The sequence below is a fragment of the Notechis scutatus genome, chromosome 2 (genome assembly GCF_049901735.1).
Source record: "Notechis scutatus isolate UNSWTSFEM ecotype Mainland chromosome 2, rNotScu1.2, whole genome shotgun sequence".
Lineage (NCBI taxonomy): Eukaryota > Metazoa > Chordata > Lepidosauria > Squamata > Elapidae > Notechis > Notechis scutatus.
In genome coordinates this window covers 94,867,828-94,890,038 of record NC_142010.1, presented here as the reverse complement: position 1 = coordinate 94,890,038, position 22,211 = coordinate 94,867,828, and the positions used below count along the sequence as shown (strand labels likewise).

General features: G+C 37.6%; 1 protein-coding gene and 1 long non-coding RNA gene across 6 annotated transcripts in view; one reads left to right on the top strand and one right to left on the bottom strand.

Moving 5' to 3' along the window:
* The window catches only part of TENM2 (teneurin transmembrane protein 2), a 1,019,238-nt gene that overhangs the window by 662,651 nt on the left and 334,376 nt on the right, over window positions 1–22,211 (top strand). The gene's annotated exons all lie outside the window — the stretch shown is intronic.
* The window catches only part of LOC148132134 (uncharacterized), a 51,560-nt gene continuing 43,973 nt past the window's right edge, over window positions 14,625–22,211 (bottom strand). For both annotated transcript variants that reach the window (XR_015747626.1, XR_015747627.1), the window contains one exon: window positions 14,625–19,635. This is a non-coding gene — a long non-coding RNA (uncharacterized LOC148132134). The remainder of the gene's footprint in view (window positions 19,636–22,211) is intronic.

The window sequence follows — 22,211 nt, the reverse complement described above, 5'->3', positions numbered from 1 at the left end:
GCCCTCCAGAGCCCAACGAGGAAGAAGCCCCCTATCAATGGCGGCTCCGAAGTCCGGACTGCCACCGATGTAAAGAAGCGAGTGAGTGACAGCTTGTGAGATCATTGGGGAAGAGTGTGACAGAGAAAATTAGCAGTGGAGAGGAGGATTGGAATGCCATAGACTTTTATAAGGCTGTTACAAGTGTCTGTCTGGAGCCCTAAAAGAAAGCGGCCAAAAAGCGGATGCGAGGCAAGTGAAAGTGAAAGGGCTTGGCAGACAGAAGAGAGAGAGAGGACAATAACAAGTAAAAAGGGAAGTTTACGAGGTTGGGAGACTAGCGTCTGGAAGGTGCCTGGAAGTTGTGGAGGATTTGGACTATCTCATTTGATTTTTATTCTGATAGACTTTATTGAAGCGGAGACGGGAAGAAGATTGAAGCTGACGGAACAGAGACAGTGTGGCGCTACAGGCGATACTTAGAAACCCTGAAGTTATCGTAACAATATAACTGATATAAACCACTTAACAGCCCTTAGGGAGCATACTGATCTAATTGAGGAGGTGGTTCCATCTGAAGAAAATCAGGAAAATTGAACTTAGGAATGCTAAGACAAAAAGTAAAAGTGGAAGCTTCCGAATGTGTGGAGATACTGTGTAATTGCAGTCACTACTCAGCATTTTTTACCTCCACACTTCCAGTGCATTTGGAGTGAAAGCTCTTAAACTTAGAGACGGAAAGCTAAAAACTTACTTCAAAATTCCTTTCCCCCCTTTTTTACTCCCCTTTTTCTGTATACATTTGCTCAATTTTTTCTTCTTTTTCCCTCACCATCTGGTGCTATGATGAACTATCTCTCCTTCTTTATTCTCTCTTTATAATGATTAAAATATGCATACTGAGGAAAGGAACATTGATTGTTGTATCTGATTGTTAAATAATTGAATTAATTGATTTAATTGATTTATTAATAATAGTGATAGTTATACTTTGATTAGATATATAGGGAAAATAGTAAGAACATTAAGTATTATTTAATTAATAAGTATAGGGTTTTATGTATTAATATTATAATTTATTGTGTGACCACAATTAATCTACTTGGGGACTAATGTAATACTGTTTGTGTTTAAGAATATTTAAAATAAGATTAGATAAATACACATATTTATTTATAATATTTAAATGTAGTTGATTTGGATTTAGATATATATATATATATATATATATATATATATATATATATATATATATATATATATATATATATATATATATATATATATATATATATATATATATGTTTTCTGAGGTTCTCTGGTATTTGTATGTGGATCTTTGGTTATTCGGGTTTTCTCCCGCGTAAGATTCAAAGTATCTAGGCAACGTTTGGCGAGGTCCCACTCGCCATCTTCAGGCTGGTGCTTTCGGCTTAGTGCCAGTGCAAGCAGTGTGTGACCGGAGCTGCCATCTCTCTATATATACAAGTGGTGGGGGATGGTGTGCTGGGCTGGTTGGCTGTGCTGCAGCCTCTTGATTGGTTGATGGAGTTGATGTTGGTATAATGGGCTGTGTAATGGCCTTTTGTTGTAGAGATATCCTGGATCTTGTGCTGTCATCTCCTGGGTCGTTAGCCTCTTGTGTTTTAACGCCTTGGGTAATGGGTTGTGTGATGGGCTTGTGAGTTCTTTTGTTGTGGTATCCTGGGTCTTGCGTTGTAATCTCCTGGGTCGTTTGTGTTTTGATCTCTTTTCGATTAGCCTCCTGTGTAGTAACAGCTTGGGTAATGGGTTGTGTGATGACCTTGTGAGATTTATTGCTGTGGTATCCTTGGTCTTGTGCTGTGATATCCTGGGTCATTTGCTGTGTTGTGACTTCTTGAGTTCTTGAGGTGTAATTTCTTGAGTTTTCTGATGTGATGTCCTGAGCGGGTGGCTGTGATGTAGCATTTTGGGTTTTAATATGGCTTTGAGTTTGGGGTCTGGGTCTGTGTTCGTTTGGCTTCTAGTTCGTGGTCGTGCCACATCTTCATGGTGGGGGTCAGTTAAGCTTCATGTATGGTTCAGAGGAGTTTGAAGTGGGTAGTGATGCAGCTGCAGTGCGGCTTCTGGTCTGTGGTCGTGTCTCATCTTCTGTGTGGGTGTGAGTCTGATTTTTACGTGGAAGTGTGGTGGTGGCATCTTGTGTGGCCCTCATGGGTGTGGGTCTGGTGTCATTTATCATGTTGGGTACTCGTCTGTTCATGAGGGCGGGTTTCCAAATGGTTGGTAAGCGGGAGGTGTCATCTCTTTTATTCATGCTGTGTGGGCGTTTTTCTATCTCTATGGCTTCTCTGATTATTCTGCTGCTGTGGTGTTCAGTTTTGGCGATAGTTCTGGTATTTTTAAGGTCAATCTCATGTCCTGTGGCTTTGAGGTGTTGGACCAGGGAAGAGGTTGGTTCTTCTTTTTGATTGAGTTCTTATGTTCTTCAACGCGTGCACTTATTCTTCTGTTAGTTTGTCCAATGTATGTGGTGAGGCAGGCAGTGCAGGGGATTTCATATACTCCTTGGTTTTCTAACTCGATTTTGTCTTTAGGGTTTCTTAGGATGGTGGATATTTTTCTGTTTGTGCAGAATGCTGTTTTAATGTTGTGTTTTTGGAGGATCTTGCTGATTTTGTCTGTAGTGCCTTTTTATATGGGAGGAGGGCTTTGCCGTTCTCTTGTTCTTGACAGCCATCCAAAACAAATACAACCCCCAAGCACATCCTAGATCTGACCAACCACTGTCTATCCAATACATACTTCACCTACAATGGACAAAAATACAAACAAATAGAAGGAGCACCCATGGGATCACCCCTCTCACCTGTCATCGCAAACCTCTACATGGAACACTTTGAAACACAAGCTCTAGAAAAATATGATCACAAACCCAAACTCTGGCTCAGATACGTAGATGACACCTTCATAATCTGGCCACACGGGAAAGAAAAAACTGAACAACTTCCTCACACACCTCAACAGCCTACACCCCAAAATACAATTCACCATGGAAACAGAAGCTAACAATCAACTTCCCTTCCTAGATGTCTTGGTATACAAAAACCCAATGGCTCCCTAGGACACACCATCTACCAAAAGAAAACACATACAAACCGCTATCTACACGCACTCTCACACCACCACCCAGCACAGATCAATTCCGTAGCTGAGACACTCATCTCCAGAACAAAATGCTTAGCTGATGAACAACACCTAAAAACCGAAATAAACACTCTCACCAACGTACTAACAGCCAATGGATTTCAAAGAAAGAAGATCACCCACCTAATCCAAAAAGAAACCCCAACCAAAATCCAAGACAGAGAACAAGAGAACGGCAAAGCCCTCCTCCCATATATAAAAGGCACTACAGACAAAATCAGCAAGATCCTCCAAAAACACAACATTAAAACAGCATTCTGCACAAACAGAAAAATATCCACCATCCTAAGAAACCCTAAAGACAAAATCGAGTTAGAAAACCAAGGAGTATATGAAATCCCCTGCACTGCCTGCCTCACCACATACATTGGACAAACTAACAGAAGAATAAGTGCACGCGTTGAAGAACATAAGAACTCAATCAAAAAGAAGAACCAACCTCTTCCCTGGTCCAACACCTCAAAGCCACAGGACATGAGATTGACCTTAAAAATACCAGAACTATCGCCAAAACTGAACACCACAGCAGCAGAATAATCAGAGAAGCCATAGAGATAGAAAAACGCCACACAGCATGAATAAAAGAGATGACACCTCCCGCTTACCAGCCATTTGGAAACCCGCCTCATGAACAGACGAGTACCCAACATGATAAATGACACCAGACCCACACCCATGAGGGCCACACAAGATGCCACCACCACACTTCCACGTAAAAATCAGACTCACACCCACACAGAAGATGAGACACGACCACAGACCAGAAGCCGCACTGCAGCTGCATCACTACCCACTTCAAACTCCTCTGAACCATACATGAAGCGAACTGACCCCCACCATGAAGATGTGGCACGACCACGAACTCGAAGCCAAACGAACACAGACCCAGACCCCAAACTCAAAGCCATATTAAAAACCCAAATGCTACATCACAGCCACCCGCTCAGGACATCACATCAGAAAACTCAAGAAATTACACCTCAAGAACTCAAGAAGTCACAACACAGCAAATGACCCAGGATATCACAGCACAAGACCAAGGATACCACAGCAATAAATCTCACAAGGTCATCACACAACCCATTACCCAAGCTGTTACTACACAGGAGGCTAATCGAAAAGAGATCAAAACACAAACGACCCAGGAGATTACAACGCAAGACCCAGGATACCACAACAAAAGAACTCACAAGCCCATCACACAACCCATTACCCAAGCCGTTAAAACACAAGAGGCTAACGACCCAGGAGATGACAGCACAAGATCCAGGATATCTCTACAACAAAAGGCCATTACACAGCCCATTATACCAACATCAACTCCATCAACCAATCAAGAGGCTGCAGCACAGCCAACCAGCCCAGCACACCATCCCCCTCCACTTGTATATAAAGAGAGATGGCAGCTCCGGTCACACACTGCTTGCACTGGCACTAAGCCGAAAGCACCAGCCTGAAGATGGCGAGTGGGACCTCGCCAAACGTTGCCTAGATACTTTGAATCTTACGCGGAGAGAACCCGAATAACCAAAGATCCATATATATATATATATATATATATATATATATATATATATATATATATATATATATATATATATATATATATATATATCATGAAGTTATGTATAGAGGCTGAGCATAGACCTTACAAAATTATATATGTGATTTAGAATTTGGATTTAAAATAATACAGTGGTAATATTTTTATATATAAGCACTTATACTCCAGTAACCAGTTAAGAGCACAGCTATCCAGCAGATAGATAGATTAAGTAAATAGATACCGGTCAATCCTAATATAGAGATTCTATCACTGAATGTTAATTTGGGATAATATAATTAATATAGTACAACAACAGAAACAAATCTTAAAAGAAATGACTTCCACAACTACTACAGCTCTGAAAACTGGAAGAAAGGTCACCCCGACATTAACAACTACATTGGCAACAGCTTCGCTCATGGCACAAAAAACCATAGAAGAAACATTACCAGTGGAGAAACAAGCTAACATCTGCAATCAATTTTGCTGACTTTACAGGAATCGATGATGAAGCTGCAAGAAACAATGATGAAAAACCATAATGAGACGAGAGCAGATATCAATTAACTAAAAGAGGAGATGGTGAAATTAAAAGCAGAAATGAAAGTGGATATCTCCAAAGTAGAGGACAAAGTTGGATTATTACAGCAGGCCTTGGAGAAAAATGAAGCAACAATAAAAGAGGTAGAGGAAAGGACTGAACGAACTGAAAGGAAATTAGAAAAGGTAGATGAAGAATTAAAGAATGTGAATAAAGAAATGGAGGACTCACTGGTCTACCTTGAGATGGACAAGGCAGCTACATACTTGAGATTTCAAAATGTAGTGGAATCCAAAGAAGAAGACCTGGAAAATCTAATGGCGGGAATACTGGCTGGACTATTGGAAAAGGATAAAGATGACATCTTAAGGGAGTTTGATGAAGTTTACAGGATTAGCAGTAATTATGCAAGACGCCACAAATTCCCAAGAGAAGTCCATATACGATTTGTAAGAAGGAGTGTCCGGGATATCATATATAGGATGTCAAGAGATAAAACAATCATGTATAAAGGTAAAGAAGTCTTGATTCTCAAACAAATACCAAGAAGAGTAAGAGAACAAAGATGAGACTACAAGTTCTTAGCAGCTTACCTAAATCAGAAAAGAATCGTATTTAAATGGCTAATCCCAGAGGGGATGTTAGTTTTTTGGAACGAAAGGAAAATTAAAATAGACTCCATGGAAAAGGCCCAGGAGTTTTATGAGTGATTGGTAGGTCCGGAAGACCAGAGCAGTAAGGAGGAACTGGAAACAAACTCCCAGGAAGATCAAGGCTATCATAAGAACAGAGATGGAACTTTAGGAAATCAAGGAAATACTCATCTACATCAGGAGAGAGAAGAAAGTAGGACACATCTTCAGGCACAAGGAGAGACCAGAGGCATTACAAGACAAAGAGCGAAACAGAATTACTTAAATGGAAGAAGAAAAGAAACTACTATCAATTAATATAAATGGTTTAAACTCGACGATAAAAAGGAAAAGGATAATAGCTAAACTAATCAAACAAAATGCTGATATAATATGCCTACAAGAAACTCATATAAAGAAAACAGATGAAAAATACCTAGAGTGTCCGAAATTAGGGAAGCTATTTACCGCACCAGCAGACATGGGAAAAAGAAAGGGATTGCAGTATATGTTAAAGAGGATTTGAAAGCAGATTTAATATGGTCGGATTCTGAGGGAAGAACTCTGGTTTTGCAGATCTGGATTAATGCCATCTCAATTCTCTTAGTGGTAATCTACGCCCCGAATGGAGGTCAAAAAGAGTTTTTTAAGCATCTTTATGGAAAAATAGTAGGATTGGAAAAAAGAAATATTTGTATCATAGGAGACTTTAATTCTATTGCTGATTATCAAAAAGACCACAGTAATGGGGGGAAGAACAAAGGGGGGGGAGAGAGCTTCCCAAGATAAGTATGGAAATGATGAAGGAGTTAAATTTGATTGATATATGGAGAAGATTACATCCCGAGAAAAAACAATTTACATTCTATTCAAATCCTCATCAAATATGGACACGAATTGATATGGCATGGATGAATGGGGAAATAGCAAATGAGATAAAAGGGATTGAAATTTTACCTAAAGAATGGGCAGATCACAATCCAATTCAGATAATATGGAAGGGTAGGGAAAAACCCAAGAAAAGCTGGACGTTAAATACTCAGTTAATAAGAGAGAAAAAATACACCAACAAACTCAAAGAGGAATTAAATTATTTCTTAAAGGAAAATGATAATGGAGCAAATACAAAACAAAACATTTGGGATACAATGAAGGCAGTAATAAGAGGTATAACAATCTCTTATAACGCCAAGAGGAATAAGGAAAAATACACCCAGCAAAACAAATTACAACAAAAAAATAAGGAATTAGAAACTCAATTACAGAGTACCCCAAAGGATTCAAAATTGCAAAATCAGATAATAATAACTAAACATAAATTGAATTTAATTGAACAAGAGAGAATGATTATAAATTTGAATACAACTAGACAAACTTATTTTGAGCATGCTAATAAGCCAGGGAGATGGCTATCATATAGACTAAAAAAAGGAAAGGAAAGAAATTGATATACCAGCTAATAGAGGGGAAGGGGGATATACAACAGGAGATAAAACAGAAAAAAGAAATTGCCCATAAGTATTTTGAAGAGTTATATAAAAAGGAAGAAGTTAACGAAGATAGAATAAGAAACTATTTAGATGAAGTGAAGGATAAAGAAATTGGGGGGGGAATGGAAGAATTATTAAACAAGACATTACTTGGTTTGAATTGAAATCAGCAATAGAGAACCAGAAAAACAATAAATCCCTGGGACCAGATGGGATTCCAGGGGAGCTGTACAAGGCAATAGCAGAACAAATTGGACCTCTTATGGTGGAAGTTTTTAATGACGTCTTATTGGCAGCCAGGATGCCGGACTCATGGAGGGGGGCATTGATTTTGCTGATCCCGAAGGAGGATTCGGATCCCCGATATATATATATATATAATTATAGGCTGATTTCACTGTTAAATACTGATTACAAAATATTCACTTCTATTATAGCAAGTAGACTAAAAAGAATGTTAAATGAGCATATATATGAATATCAAAATGGATTTCTCCCGACCAGACAAATCAGGAACAACTTAAGAATAGTACTAGATGTCTTAGAATTTTACTGAAGCCCACCCGAAAAACAAATTGCACTTATGTTTTTAGATGCAGAGAAGGCCTTCGATAATTTAAATTGGCAATTTTTAATCCAAAAAAATTATAATATGAATTTAGGCACCAAATTTGAAAATATTATAACAACCATTTACGATACACAACAGGCTAATATTATAATAAACGGGCAATATACCCGCCCAATAAAAATAGAAAAAGGAGTCAGATAGGGCTGCCCACTCTCACCCCTGCTCTTCATATTATCATTAGAAACATTACTAATGCAAATTAGATAGAACCCAGACATAAAAGGATTAAAGGTTAAGAAAGAAGAATATAAGTTGCAAGCGTTTGTGGATGATATGATTTTTTTTCATTGAGGAACCAATAGAAAGAGGACAAAAATTGATGAATGAATTAGAACAATTTGGAGCAGTAGCATGACTTAAAATTAATAGGAAGAAAACAAAATTAATGACTAAAAATTTAACAGAAAAACAGAAAATAGAATTAGAAGAAGATATGGGAATACAAGTGATAAAGAAAGTTAAATACTTAGGAATATGGTTGACAGCACACTGTAAGACACTTAAGGAAAATAATTATGATAAATTGATGCAACAGGATTTAGAAACATGGGGTAAGCTGCAACTTTCATTATTAGGCAGGATTGCTGCTATTAAAATGAATATTCTTCCAAAGTTCCTATATGTATTTCAGACGATCCCAATCAAAGTACACAATTTTTTTTTTGAAGAACTTAATAAAATAACTGTAAAATTTATCTGGCAAGGGAAAAAACTTAGAATAAATTTAAAGGCAATGCAGGATATGAAGAGCAGGGGAGGGCTGGCACTTCCAAATTGGGAGTTGTATTATAGTGCAGCCACTTTAGTATGGTTGAAGGAATGGGTGAATTTAACCAATAAGAGAATATTATTCTTAGAAGGCCATGACTTGCAGAGGGGGTGGCATGCTTTTTTATGGGATGTAGGGAAAACTAGCCAGAAATATTTCCACAGACACCTAATCAGAGACTCATTATTAACTAATTGGAAGAAAATATGGAAAAAACACTATTTAAAAATACCAATTTGGATTTCAACAATGGAGGTGATGATTCACCCAAATAATCTGGATATCACTAAAATGATTAAATATAAGGACCTATTGGATACACAAGGAAATTTGAAATTGCGGCAAGAACTTCAAGAGCGGGGACTAAAAATTGATCAGTGGGCATATCTTCACATTCAAAGTAGATATAAACAGGACAAGAAAGAATTCAGAATTAACAATAAACTCCAGCAATTAGATAAAATTTTATTAGGATCAGGCAAAAAAAAATATAACAAAATTTTATAATTATTTATTAGAAGTAGAATTAGAAGAAGAAATTGTAAAAGGGAACATGATAGCCTGGAGTTGGAATATAGGATGTAGCATCACCATAACAGAATGGGAAAAGGTCTGGGGTAGAAATAAATAAAATTATAAAATCGGTAGCATACAAAGAAAATGCCTATAAAATGTTTTATAGATGGCACCTTCCTCCTTCAAGATTAGCGAAGATGCACCCCAATATGAGTCTGAATTGCTGGAAATGCAAAAAAAAAAAAAGAGGGAACTTTTTTCCATATGTGGTGGTCCTGTACGGAAGCTCAAAAATATTGGCAGAAAATTAGAAATTGGCTGGAAGAAATGACAAGAGAACAGATCGAATTCAAACCAGAGTCCTTTCTGTTAGGGATCTTTGATAAACAAATATCAAAAAAAGTGAAATATATAATAATACACATTTTGACAGCGGCCAGATTGGCTTTTGCACAATGTTGGAAGCAGCCTCATGTTCCATCAGAGGAGATGATCATTCAAAAAATTTAAAGTTGTGCAGAAATGGACAAATTAACTTTGGCATTAAAAAACAAAGACACTTCAATATACTACAACAGCTGGAACTGCTGGTACAAATGGATAGACCAAAGATAGACTTTACACTAAAAGGCAAAAGAGGATAGGATAAATCCATAGTAGTGATACACAGATATATGTAAGGATTAGGTGTGTGTATATGGCATAAAATAAGGATAAAAAAGAGGTCTTACAAACTGTTGAAGATGAGAATGTTTTTGTTTTCTTTTTTTTTCTTTCTATTTTCTTCTCCCTTTCTTCTTTTTCTCTCTTTCATTTATGTATGTGTTGTTGGTTTGTTTTAATTTTAAAATCAATAAAATTTATTTTTTTTAAAAAAAGATACTCTCAATCTTACACGAGAAAAGACCCAAACACATAGAACACTGCTCCAAAATATAAAGGGAACACTTAAACAACACAATGTAACTCCAAGTCAATCACACTTCTGTGAAATCAAACTGTCCACTTAGGTAGCAACACTGATTGGCAATCAATTTCACATGCTGCTTTGCAAATGAAATAGACAACAGGTGGAAAGCAGAGGCAATTAGTAAGACATCCCCAATAAAGGAGTGGTTCTGCAGGTGGTGATCACAGACCACTTCTCAGTTCCTATGCTTTCTGGCTGATGGTTTGGTCACTCTTGAATGCTGGCGGTGCTTTCACTCTAGTGGTTGCATGAGATGGAGTCTACAACCCACACAAGTGGCTCAGGTAGTGTAGCTCATCCAGGATGGCACATCAATGCGAGCTGTGGCAAGAAGGTTTGCTGTATCTGTCAGAGTAGTGTCCAGAGCATGGAGGCGCTACCAGGAGATAGGCCAGTACATCAGGAGACGAGGAGGCCGTAGGAGGGCAACAACCCAGCATCAAGACTGCTACCTCCGCCTTTGTGCAAGGAGGGACAGGAGGAGCACTGCCAGAGCCCTGCAAAATGACCTCCAGCGGGCCACAAATGTGCATGTGGCTGCTCAAATGGTCAGAAACAGACTCCATGAGGGTGGTATGAGGTCCCAACGTCCACAGGTGGGGGTTGTGCTTACAGCCCAACACCATGCAGGACGTTTGGCATTTGCCAGAGAACACCAATATTAGCAAATTCGCCACTGGTGCCCTGTGCTATTCACAGATGAAAGCAGGTTCACACTGAGCACATGTGACAGACGTGACAGGGTCTGGAGATGCCATGGAGAATGTTCTGCTGCCTGCAACATCCTCCAGCATGACCGGTTTGGCAGTGGGTCAGTAATGGTGTGGGGTGGCATTTCTTTAGGGGGCCGCACAGCCCTCCATGTGCTCGCCAGAGGTAGCCTGACTGCCATTAGGTAACGAGATGAGATCCTCAGACCCCTTGTGAGACCATATGCTGGTGCGGTTGGCCCTGGGTTCCTCCTAATGAAAGACAATGCTAAACCTCATGTGGCTGGAGTGTGTCAGACATTCCTGCAAGACGAAGGCATTGATGCTATGGACTGGCCCACCTGTTCCCCAAACTTGAATCCAATTGAGCACATCTGGGACATCATGTCTTGCTCCATCCACCAACGCCACGTTGCACCACAGACTGTCCAGGAGTTGGGGGATGCTTTAGTCCAGGTGTGGGAGGAGATCCCTCAGGAGACCATCCGCCACCTCATCAGGAGCATCCCCAGGCATTGTAGGGAGGTCATACAGGCACGTGGAGGCCACACACACTACTGAGTTTGACTTGTTTTAAGGACATTACATCAAAGTTGGATCAGCCTGTAGTATTTTTTTTCCACTTTAATTTTGAGTGTAACTCCAAATCCAGACCTCCATGGGTTGCTAAATTTGATTTCCATTGATAATTTTTGTGTGATTTTGTTGTCAGCACATTCAACTATGTAATGAACAATGATTTAATAAGAATATTTCATTCATTCAGGTCTAGGATGTCTTATTTTTGTGTTCCCTTTATTTTTTTGAGCTGTGTGTGTGTGTGTGTGTGTGTGTATAATATCTACTTTTCTCATACTAACCCAATGCATTTTTAATGTAGTTTCTATTTTATTATGACAACCAATTGAAGGAGTTCTAGTACTTCCTTGGACATGAAAGCTACCTGGGTGACTTTAAGAATGTCATTCTCTTTCAGCCCACCTTACAGGGTTATTATTGTGGGAAATAGGCAGAAAAGCATTAGGTATTTTCACCGTCTTGAATTAACTAAGTATATATACAAAGAAGAGGGGCAAAAATATTATAATATTTAACTTTTTATTTCACTTCATAAATATTTATAATATGTGGTTGAAGACAAATCATATAAATTTATTTCCTTTCCAATCATTCAGAGTTGCCACAGATCTAGTGAATTAGGCCATAAACAGATTGATCAGCTTTCAAATAGAATAATTCCACATGTTTTGTTTTTCTGAATTATAAATAGCTCACTTTCTTTTGGTTCCAATTTCATAATATTGGATGAAAATATTCCATATTATTAATATAAACTAGAAGTTTGGACAAATGTTATTTATTTTTATTTATTAAAGCTTTTCTGTTATGTTTTATCATTCAGATCCAAAAAAAGCATACAGATAATTTAAAAAAGTAAGCTTTCGCTTATTATCAGTAATTTAAGAACAATTTAAAAACATTCCACTAAGCCCTAAAAAGCATTTTTACTTTTTAGATAATATGAGACAATAAAAAGATATGCAACAAAGACAAAGCAACTGTAGTAAGTGGTGGTGGGGGGGGGACATGATGAACAGGTAAGCCTTAAGGTAGTTCTGGAAGCTGAACAGGCTTAGTGCTAACTATGATTAAATAATTGTGTGACAACTTTTGGAGAAGCTGTGAGAGTGTCATCCAAGTCTCTGGAAGTTCACATGTAACTCTGGGCCTATGAACAGTTTCTGCTTTTCTGCTTCTTTTATTACTGCAGCTCAACGGGTTTTTTTTCCTGGCAAATGATCAGAAACTTGGGATTCTCTTCATATCTTTTCTTCAACACTGGTTTTATTGGATACCTGAAAAGAAAAAAGAGCATTCACCTACCTCTATTATGTTCAAGTCCAATATTTCGGAAATCCTTCTTCCGCTCCAAGCTCAGCTAATCACCATTGTTAACAAGGACACTGAAGAAATAGTTTTATAACTTCTGCCTTCCCCGTAAAAGCTATTTAAACAGCTTATAGCTGCTTAAAGACATCTTGGGTTACACTTTGATTTTCATCCATATAAAAGCTGGTGCTTGGAATTGATATTGGTATAATTAGAAATAAGTTGATTCCACCAGCAAATGGCTAGATTTTTATGAGTCTGCACTGAATAGGATGGAGACAAAAACAGGACGAGATCCATTTATAAAATTGAGATGAGATTGACCTTGTTGAAGTGCCCTTGCTCAGAGTTTTTCTACAGGATAAATAGCAAGCATTTGGCCATGCTCACCTGTCAGAAAGAATGCATAGACATCACAGATATCTCCCCCAGGGGCACTTATTCTGAGATGCTAATGCAGAATGAGCAGAAAGAGGATAGGGAGGCTGGAGAGATGGGATGGTTTTTGAGCATTATGATAAATATACTGATAGGGTAAGCAAAGCTTTGGAGTACACAAGCTGCTGCCTTTTTCTTTTTTTTAAGCAAGAGATTTGTCAACATAATTGTGCTAATCTGTAATCTCCATTATTGAGCAATTAGCCTTGCTGTTTGGATTGCTTTGCCCGCACATTTATGCATAAGACTGTGTGCTAGCGTATGCATGCCCTCAACATATTGGGCTGTTTCAGTCATGTGTAATTTCTATTTCTTGCTTTTGTCTGGAGGCCTCTCGCATTACATTTAGATTGTATCCTTTATCATCCCAAATTGACATTTATGCTTTTACTTCTATTGTTTGCCTAGCTCCTCTCTGGTGTGGATCAACAATTTGTTTGAATCTGTGTCACTTCTCTTATCTTCCCCAACACAGAGATGCACTCATTTTGCACTACCATCTGCCTCCAGAGGTTATGTTAGCAACAGTGGAGAATTTCCCCCCACATTCCTCCCCCTTATCCCCACACCCCAATCGAAAATGCTCGTGAATGTTAATTGCTTATCCAGTTGGTTTATAAGACTGCAGAGATGACTGAGCACACAAAAACAGTTTTGACAGAAGTAATGGAATGCTACTGCCTGCAAATAAATAAATCTGATTTCCATAAAAGAAAATTGTGGCTATGGAGAGGAAGTCATAGAATGCAGAAAAATATAATTTAAAGATGAGCTATTCACTGTTCTTGGAAAGCACAGGCTTGGCTTAGATGAATATAGTCGAGTTCTTCCCCTAGCAATAAAGAACTCTTTTTATTAGCTCTGATATTTAGTTGAAAGAGTGTTGTTTGTTTTTCTTCTTCTTTCATAAATGCCTTTTTTTAAAGTAAATGGAAGATAAATATAGACTAAATACAAGAGACTTATATTTGGGAAAGAAAACTGGTGCAATTTCTGAAGTTAATCTCTCTATGTGTGCTATCTGTTTAGTGTTTTTTTCTTCCTCTAGTAGTAGCTTGCTTTATTTTCTGTTTTCATAGTCAGATGTACTCACTGTGGTTAAACTCTTCTGTTTTAAAACCAATGACTCAGGAAATAAATAACCAATCATATCTCCTACTGGAAGATTACACATTTTCTCATATACTTGAGAGTCATCTTCTGGAAACAGTGTTTTTTCCTGCCTTGATAAGGGAAGGGTTTCTTCCAATCCTCCTCCCCAATCTGGAACATTATTGATATATTTTGTCTTACTAGTGAATTTAATGGCAGAAGTTTGTAAGTGTTTAGAGGAGTTTATTCCTTGAAAATGCATAACATGTTGAACAATGAAAACAAGAAGTTGCTATTCCAAACCACAGGAAAAAAGTTGAATTCATCTTCAAAACTCTTCAGATTTTAGAAACATTAAATATAAAATAAAATGGATAATTTCACTGTTCATTTTTCAACTTGATAGAAGCTGTCTAGTGGGATTTCTTAGAGTATTACCAAATCTGAGCTTCAGTCCACTCAATCCATTCAACCCTTCTGAATTCAGAATGGGTGTTGAACTAGGATCAGATGGATTCAGGTTCAAAACTCTCTGAGTGACCTTAGAAGAGTCTTTCTCTCTCTCAGCTCATCTTATTTCTTAGAATTGCTGCTACAGGGATATCATGGAAATCCCCATATAAGCCACCTTGACCTCTTGTGTGAAAGTCAGAATCTTTAAAATTGCTGTATTTCTTTCCATGTTCCTGATATGACAGGAAATAAGGAATTCCTTTGTGGCCAACGCTTCTAGTTTCCAATTACGATATTGTGTTAATGGTAAGAAGGACTTTGGAATAATATATTGTGGGACTATCCCGCTGCTCTTCATTGTGCTGTATAGGAACAGTAATGTTAAGGTATTATGGTGAACACATGATAGGAACATCAGGTGATGGCTTGAAAAATACTGCAAGTTCAACACTTCCTGTCTCTGGCTCTGCTTGTTTTACATCATATTACATAGAAAAGCTAAGCTGAAAAAATCACCCAAAGTGAAGAAAGCCTGCATAACACTCAGCTACAGGAAGTCCTCAACTTACAACCACAATGGAGCCCAAAATTTCTGTTGCTAAGCAAGATAGTGAAGTGAGTTGTACTCCATTTTATGATCTCTTTTGTCACAATTGTTAAGTGAATCACTATGGTTGTTAAGGGAATCATGCAGATGTTAAAATGAAGCTGTCTTCCCCCATTGACTTTGCACATATGACCCCCCCAGAACAGTGCAACTGTAATAAATGCATCCCAATCGTCATGTGCCTGAAATGTGATCACGTGACATGCAATGGTCATAATTGTGAAAAATGGTCATAAGTCACTTTTTTCAGTGTTGTGGAATCTTTGCTAAATGAATGGTTGTAAGTCAAGACCATCTGCTCTGGTTTTTTTTTAGGAGGAATTCAATACTGTTCCAAACTAGACCGAAGAACCTTTTATTCAAAGTGCTTTCACTTTGTCAGGATTATGTTATCAAGAGCATTGTTCACTATAGTTTGACTCAGATAGCAAAGAGAACTTGGGTATCAAAGAATTCTAATTCTCTGAATGCATTTTCCTGCTGGGTCTCCTTCCATAGAAGCCCCTGGGGCCTGTAAATAAGGATGGAATTTATTGCATTGCCAAACCTCTCATTCAAATTACATGGAATTGTTTTAGGGAGATTTCATAATCCCTATTGTCAAATGTCAACAAGGTAATTTTAATGTCAGTGCTAGGCTTGAAATGATCTCAGATTGTGTCAAGAACTTCCATTTTATTTAAAGGTGCTAACCACTCAAACAACCTGGCCGCGGTGTGATTTCTAAGAAAAATGGGGGAAGAGGGAACACACAACAGTATCATGGCATCTGGCATCACCTCATCTTGTACAGAATCATTTCCTAGATACGCCACCTCTAATATGGAAGGCAAGTGATAGGCATTAGCAGAAGGAGGGCAAGTAATAAAATGTGCATCAAATGCAAAACGGCTTTTTTTCTATCATTACCATTTGATTGGATATTTATGACATACATAGATACCATGTTTCCTCAAAAATACAACCTATTCAGAAAGTAAATCCTAGCTTGATTTTTACACATGTGCCCAATATAAGCCCTACTCCCCAAAAAATAAGCCCTAATTAAGAGCCTGCCCACTCCAGGGTGCACAGGTAAAAGTTAAGCTAGGATGGGGATGGGGGGGATGGAGCTGCCCTACTATTACCTTTCGGATAGTTGCAGCCAGGCCTTGCACATCTCAACTCATTTCTTCTGCAGCCAGCAAGGCTCTCCTGAATGTCTCTGTAGCCAATAACAGAGTTCTGGATTGATCCAGAGCTCTGTTATCAGCTACAGAGGCCATTTCTAAAGGCCTTTCCTGAAGGCCTATGTAGCCGATAACAGTAGCCTTGCTGACTGCAGAAGAAATGAGCCAAGGTGTGCAAGGCCTAGCTGCATCTATCTGAAGCTGAAGAAGTTCCTGAAGGCCTTTGACAGCAAAAAGGAGGCCGGGGGTGACACGCGCAAGTGAGGTGATTCAGTGGACTACATTCCACACCCAAAAATTAGACCTAATGCCTTTTTGGGTGGCAAAAAAATATAAAACAGGGTCTTATTTTCAAGGAAACACAATTGATGTTCAGTTATTGCTTTCATTTTCACTATTTGCATTCTTGGTACAAAGAATGAGATACAATGGTTATCATCCCTAAGTAGTTCTCACACAATGTTGGTAGGAAAGAAAGTGTCCCAAGTTTATCTACATGTTAATATTGGCATTCAGATTATTCTGGTCACTCTTCCTGGTCTACACCAAAGGGTTTAGTAGGGGTGTTGCATTGCACAGAACTCTGAACAGATTCTATTAGCCACCAAATTATGTGTGGCTGAGTGAATCTAGGATTGCCGGCATAATGCTCACATTATGCGGTTCCTTTCATTACTTCTCCTCAGTCTGCTCCCTTGGCCAGAAGGGAAATGGGGAGAGTCATGCTGTGATCATGAACCATAGATTGCTTTTACTTCTTTTCCAGTGCCTTTCCTCTCTCTCTCTCTTTCTCTCTTTCTCTCTCTCCCTCTCTCTCTCCCCCCCTCCCCCCACCTTTTTCTCTTCTGATCAGACTGAAGAAAAAAAATCAACCTAGAAAGCATTGAACGAAGCACTTATGCATTTCCCATTGTTAAAAGAGGAGAATAATAGTCATAATCTTCCGAGCAAATGCCTTAACTTCTCCCCCCCCTCCCCCCCCCAACACAACACACTCCACAAAAACTTACTGTGGTTTACTTTGTATGTCCATTCCCTCAGAATAATTTTGAAGGCAAAACTGCTGTTACATATCTTATTTAACTTTGATTATTTGCTTTGATTATTTTATTTCTTTGAAAGATGACTAACATAAATCTATCTGAAAAAGAAACTAAAAATGCAATCTATGGAAACAAATGCATTTTCATGTACATAAGACAAATGAGTCTTAGCAGTTACATATTTTTTTTTTTTTGCAATATTCCTTGTTTCAGTGTGACTCTTTTCTATTTCAGTACAGATAGTCCTCGACTTACAACACTTCATCTAATGACAGTGCAAAACTTCAACAGCACTGAAAAAAAGTGATTTATAACCAATTTTCACACTTGCGACTGTGGCAGCATCCCCATGGCTTGGCAACTGACTCTTATTTATAATAGTTGCAGTGTCCTGGGGTCATGTGATCACCTTTTGCAAACTTCTGAGAAGCAAAGTCAATAAAGAAGCCAGATTAACTTAACAACTACAGTGATTCATTTAACAACTGGGGCAAGGAAGGTCGTAAAAAGGAGGGAAATTCACATAACAAATGTCTCACTTAGGAACAAAAATTTTGGGCTCAGTTGTGGTCATAAGTCAAAGACTACTGCAGTAGCAACAAGAAACATTATAATGCCAGCCTTGGATATAGTAATGTATTATTATTATTAGCAACCATAAGTCTTTAGCAATATTAGAAGCGAGAAATATTGTATGATATGGAGGATGGTAGGATTGGAATTATATAATGGGTCACTAAGATTTCTAAATGGAAGGAACTGGTTCTAATCCAACTTTGTGACAGAAAAGGCATAGGAACTGCCAGAACTAGTGAGAAAAGATTTATGAAACTTTCCTTTGATTGCTTAAAGCTCTGTTCTGTAGAGAGATAAGACTGCTGCCCCTCAGACAGGCATATGAGTGAACAGTTCTGCATTGCCTTTCTGTCCTCTTCATGCTCTGGTTCTCAGGATAGCACTGTTATCTCTGGAGAAAATACAGCTCAAAGCATTACAGATGTCTAGTACAAGTGGAAGCCATATTGATGGTTATTGCTTTTAAAAAGAAGCAAGCTCAGATCAGTTCAGTGAGTCTGCAGGAGATAGTAAGGGTTTATTTTCCAGGAACTGTTGAAAACACTTGGTATCTACTGCTGGTTCATTTTGTTCTGATTCTAAAAGTCATTGATGTATAAATATATAATTATGTATGTAGAAAGCTAATTAAAGATTGGAAACATTTTTCTTTTCAAAAGAATTGCATGCTTGTTATAATATAGCTTCTTCTCCTTTTTTCCTTTTTTTAAATTAATGCCACCTTTCCATTTATTTAGAGGCAATATATTTATGTGCTTTATTTGAATGACACAAATTATTTTCCCATTGCACCACTGATGTAAATTACCTTATGATGCAGATGCTGTAATTGATGGAGGAAATTAGTGAGCTGAGTTTCTAGTTTGGTAACAGTTTCCAATTAAAGCACCAGACTAGAAACTAGGATACTATGAAGTGTAGACCTGCTTTGGACACAAAACCAGCTGCATGACCTTGGGTCAATCACTTTCTCTCAGCCTTAGGAAATAAGGAATGGCAACCACTTCTGAAAACCTTATCAAAAACACTGCAGAGACTTGTCTAGGCTGTTTCCAAGAAGCAACACTGAATTGAAAGGGGGGAGGAGGAGGATTTAGATTTCCAGTGAAAAGATAATTTTGAACTTATAACCATTTGTTCAGAAACTGACTGAAGTGATGACAGATCTGAATGAAGGTACATACTACCCGTGTCTCATATTACAGTTCTTGCAGTGCTCTTGCAGTCACATGATCGAAAGTTAGAAACTTGGCAGCCCACCTGCACCTATGACTGCAACAGGAATTGCCAGGATTGTGGTCACTAAGCAATGTAGTCATGTGATGTCTCGCTTTGGTTATATCACTTAGCAACTAAAATTCCAGTTGTATTTGTGGTTCTAAGTTGAGGATTATCTGTAGAGATGGAAGAAAAGTGATAGGATTACTTATCTTGAAATAGATACCGCTCTGCAAGACAATTCTGTATGTGCACTGGATAACTCTATATGAGAAAAAAAGAATGTTTGAATTATTTGCAATTTGTATTGAATATAAACAAAGAGAAAAAGCATTTAAAATAAAGTTATTTTAATCAGTCTGAACAATAAACAGAGCAACTGTGTCAGCAACATGCAATCAACATTTTCAACTTCATGTCACTGAACATTTTAAACGAACAGTCTTTTTGTTGTGGTCTTAGCTATTTCTTCTTTAATCTTCCTCTGCCCACCTCTTCTATATTTTAAATATTTTCTCTTAGGCATAAATCAATGCAGAGAGTAGAAATCTGTGCATGCTTACTGAGGAATAAACTGTGTCCATTCCCATATAAGCATGCATAGGTCAGCAATTTTAACTGATTAACAGTGGCATGATTTCTTGACCATTAATCAGGCCTGCTACCTTAAACATTTTATAATTTGCTTGATTAATCAGATAAGGGGACTTATTGACTGTTGAATAATGTCTAAACAACTATTCATATTTGCCAAGACATACATTGAATCAGGAAACTGTGGAATGTCTTGCCATCTGCCCTCTCAAACTGAATAGTTCAGTGTGAATTTCAAAGGAGCTTCTGATTCATGTTGAATCAGAAAAAAATACACAGATAAATGGCTTCTCATTTACCATATTCTTGGAATTGCTGGTGTGGCTTTACCCAATGTTTTAGCAGAAACAGCAAGAGCTGTAAGAGCATAGTGGTGTCTGTGGAAGTAATTCTTTGATGAATAAGGGATTTATCTAAAGGTGAAGGAAGTTGCTACACAGTGTTAGCATACTGCTCAGTGTGAATGGTTATAAACATGTCTCTAGTGTCATGTCCTTTTTTTGGAGTGAAGCCTGTTTAGAACACACATGGTTGGATGAAATAAATGGAAAAGAGTTATTTCTTGATTTAATTATGCTAGATAAGCTGTTAGCCTTTAACCTTTAGGTCTGGTAGGCAACAGAATAAAAAAAAATAAAGTTCATCACTCTATCCTTGCCCCCCCCAAAAAAATTAGAAAGCATGCCAGGTATGCATAATAGATATCAACCCAGTGAATATTTATGACAAGTTGCAGAAAGACAATGAAAAGAAGAGAGAGAATGAGGGGTGAAGCTTGCCAAAATTGGTTCTGATTTTCAATAAAAGAAAGAAGGGAAAACAAATGCAGTTGGATTGGAAAAAAGCAAGGAAACAGAGTAAGAGATCAGAACAGAAAATAATATTGTTTGGCCCAGAACCAAAGGACTGAGCAATTAGATAAGATCATAAGAACTCATATAAAAATTGAGAAATTCAGGAAAATCAGGTATATTGGGGCAGATGTAGACTTGGGTCAAGAGAATGAAACACTTCTGAAAAGATCTATCTCTCTGAGAGAAAGAGACAAAGCAATATATGCTTACTTAATCAAAGAATAAAGTATACTGTTGTCTTTTACTATATAGGATCATCAGTAATCTGTTCAGTGGTTACTCCTCTACAGTAAACTTTATTATATTAAAAGGAAGAGGCTTGTGCATTGTAACTGAACTTCAGTTTAGCTTATCTTCTCAAGGCACAAATGGAAGCTTTGGGGTAAATAAGTATTGTTCACAAAACCCTACAGAAATTCACAAAACCCTACAGATTTCTATTCTCATGGCAGTAGTGGAGAGATTTAGATGTTTCAGTCTTTGTGCTTTAGCAGCTGTACAATGGTTTGCTTTACCCACATTAGCAAGTAACATGATTTGAGTTCTGAGTTAAAGTAGTATTAGTCATGTTGACAAATTACTACTTTTTATATAGATAGCACATTCTGATTCCTGCATTTGAGCATAGAGAATAACATATAGAATAACATAATAGGAACTAATTTTTTTCTCAGCTGAATTAAGTTTAGAGAGTTTTTTTTTCCCCCATGCAGTCTTGAAAACATACCTGCTAATTGTTTTCTTTTTCTTTTCTACTTTCAATATACAGGTGATAATTGGTTTATTTCTCTAAGTTAATAGATGTAACAGTCTCACTGAATATAATCTGTTTACAATATTCATATATTGTTCTTGTTATCCAATTCCAGTTGCCATATAATGTTCTCATACACAGAAGCCCATAATGAGATATTATTAATATTCTTAAATGTAAACTACTATGTTTTCATCCTTTAAATATGTTTGGTATATGTATTGGGATATTTAATTTGTTTTACTGTTATATATTGGGAAGAAAATATACATTTGTGTAGCCCTGTTTTCCTTAGATGGGAAACAGGGGCACACAAATGCCACAAGATGACAAAAAAGATGGACAATATTAATTAATTAATTAATTAATTAATTAATTCAATCAATCAATCAGTCAGTCAATTTCTATAGTCACCCATCTCGGTCAATGACTCTGGGTTGCTTAGAATTCAAAAGTTGTTTGTGTGTGTGTGTGTGTGTGTGTGAGAGAGAGAGAGAGAGAGAGAGAGAGAGAGAGAATAACAATCAAAATAGTAAAACATAAATAGAAA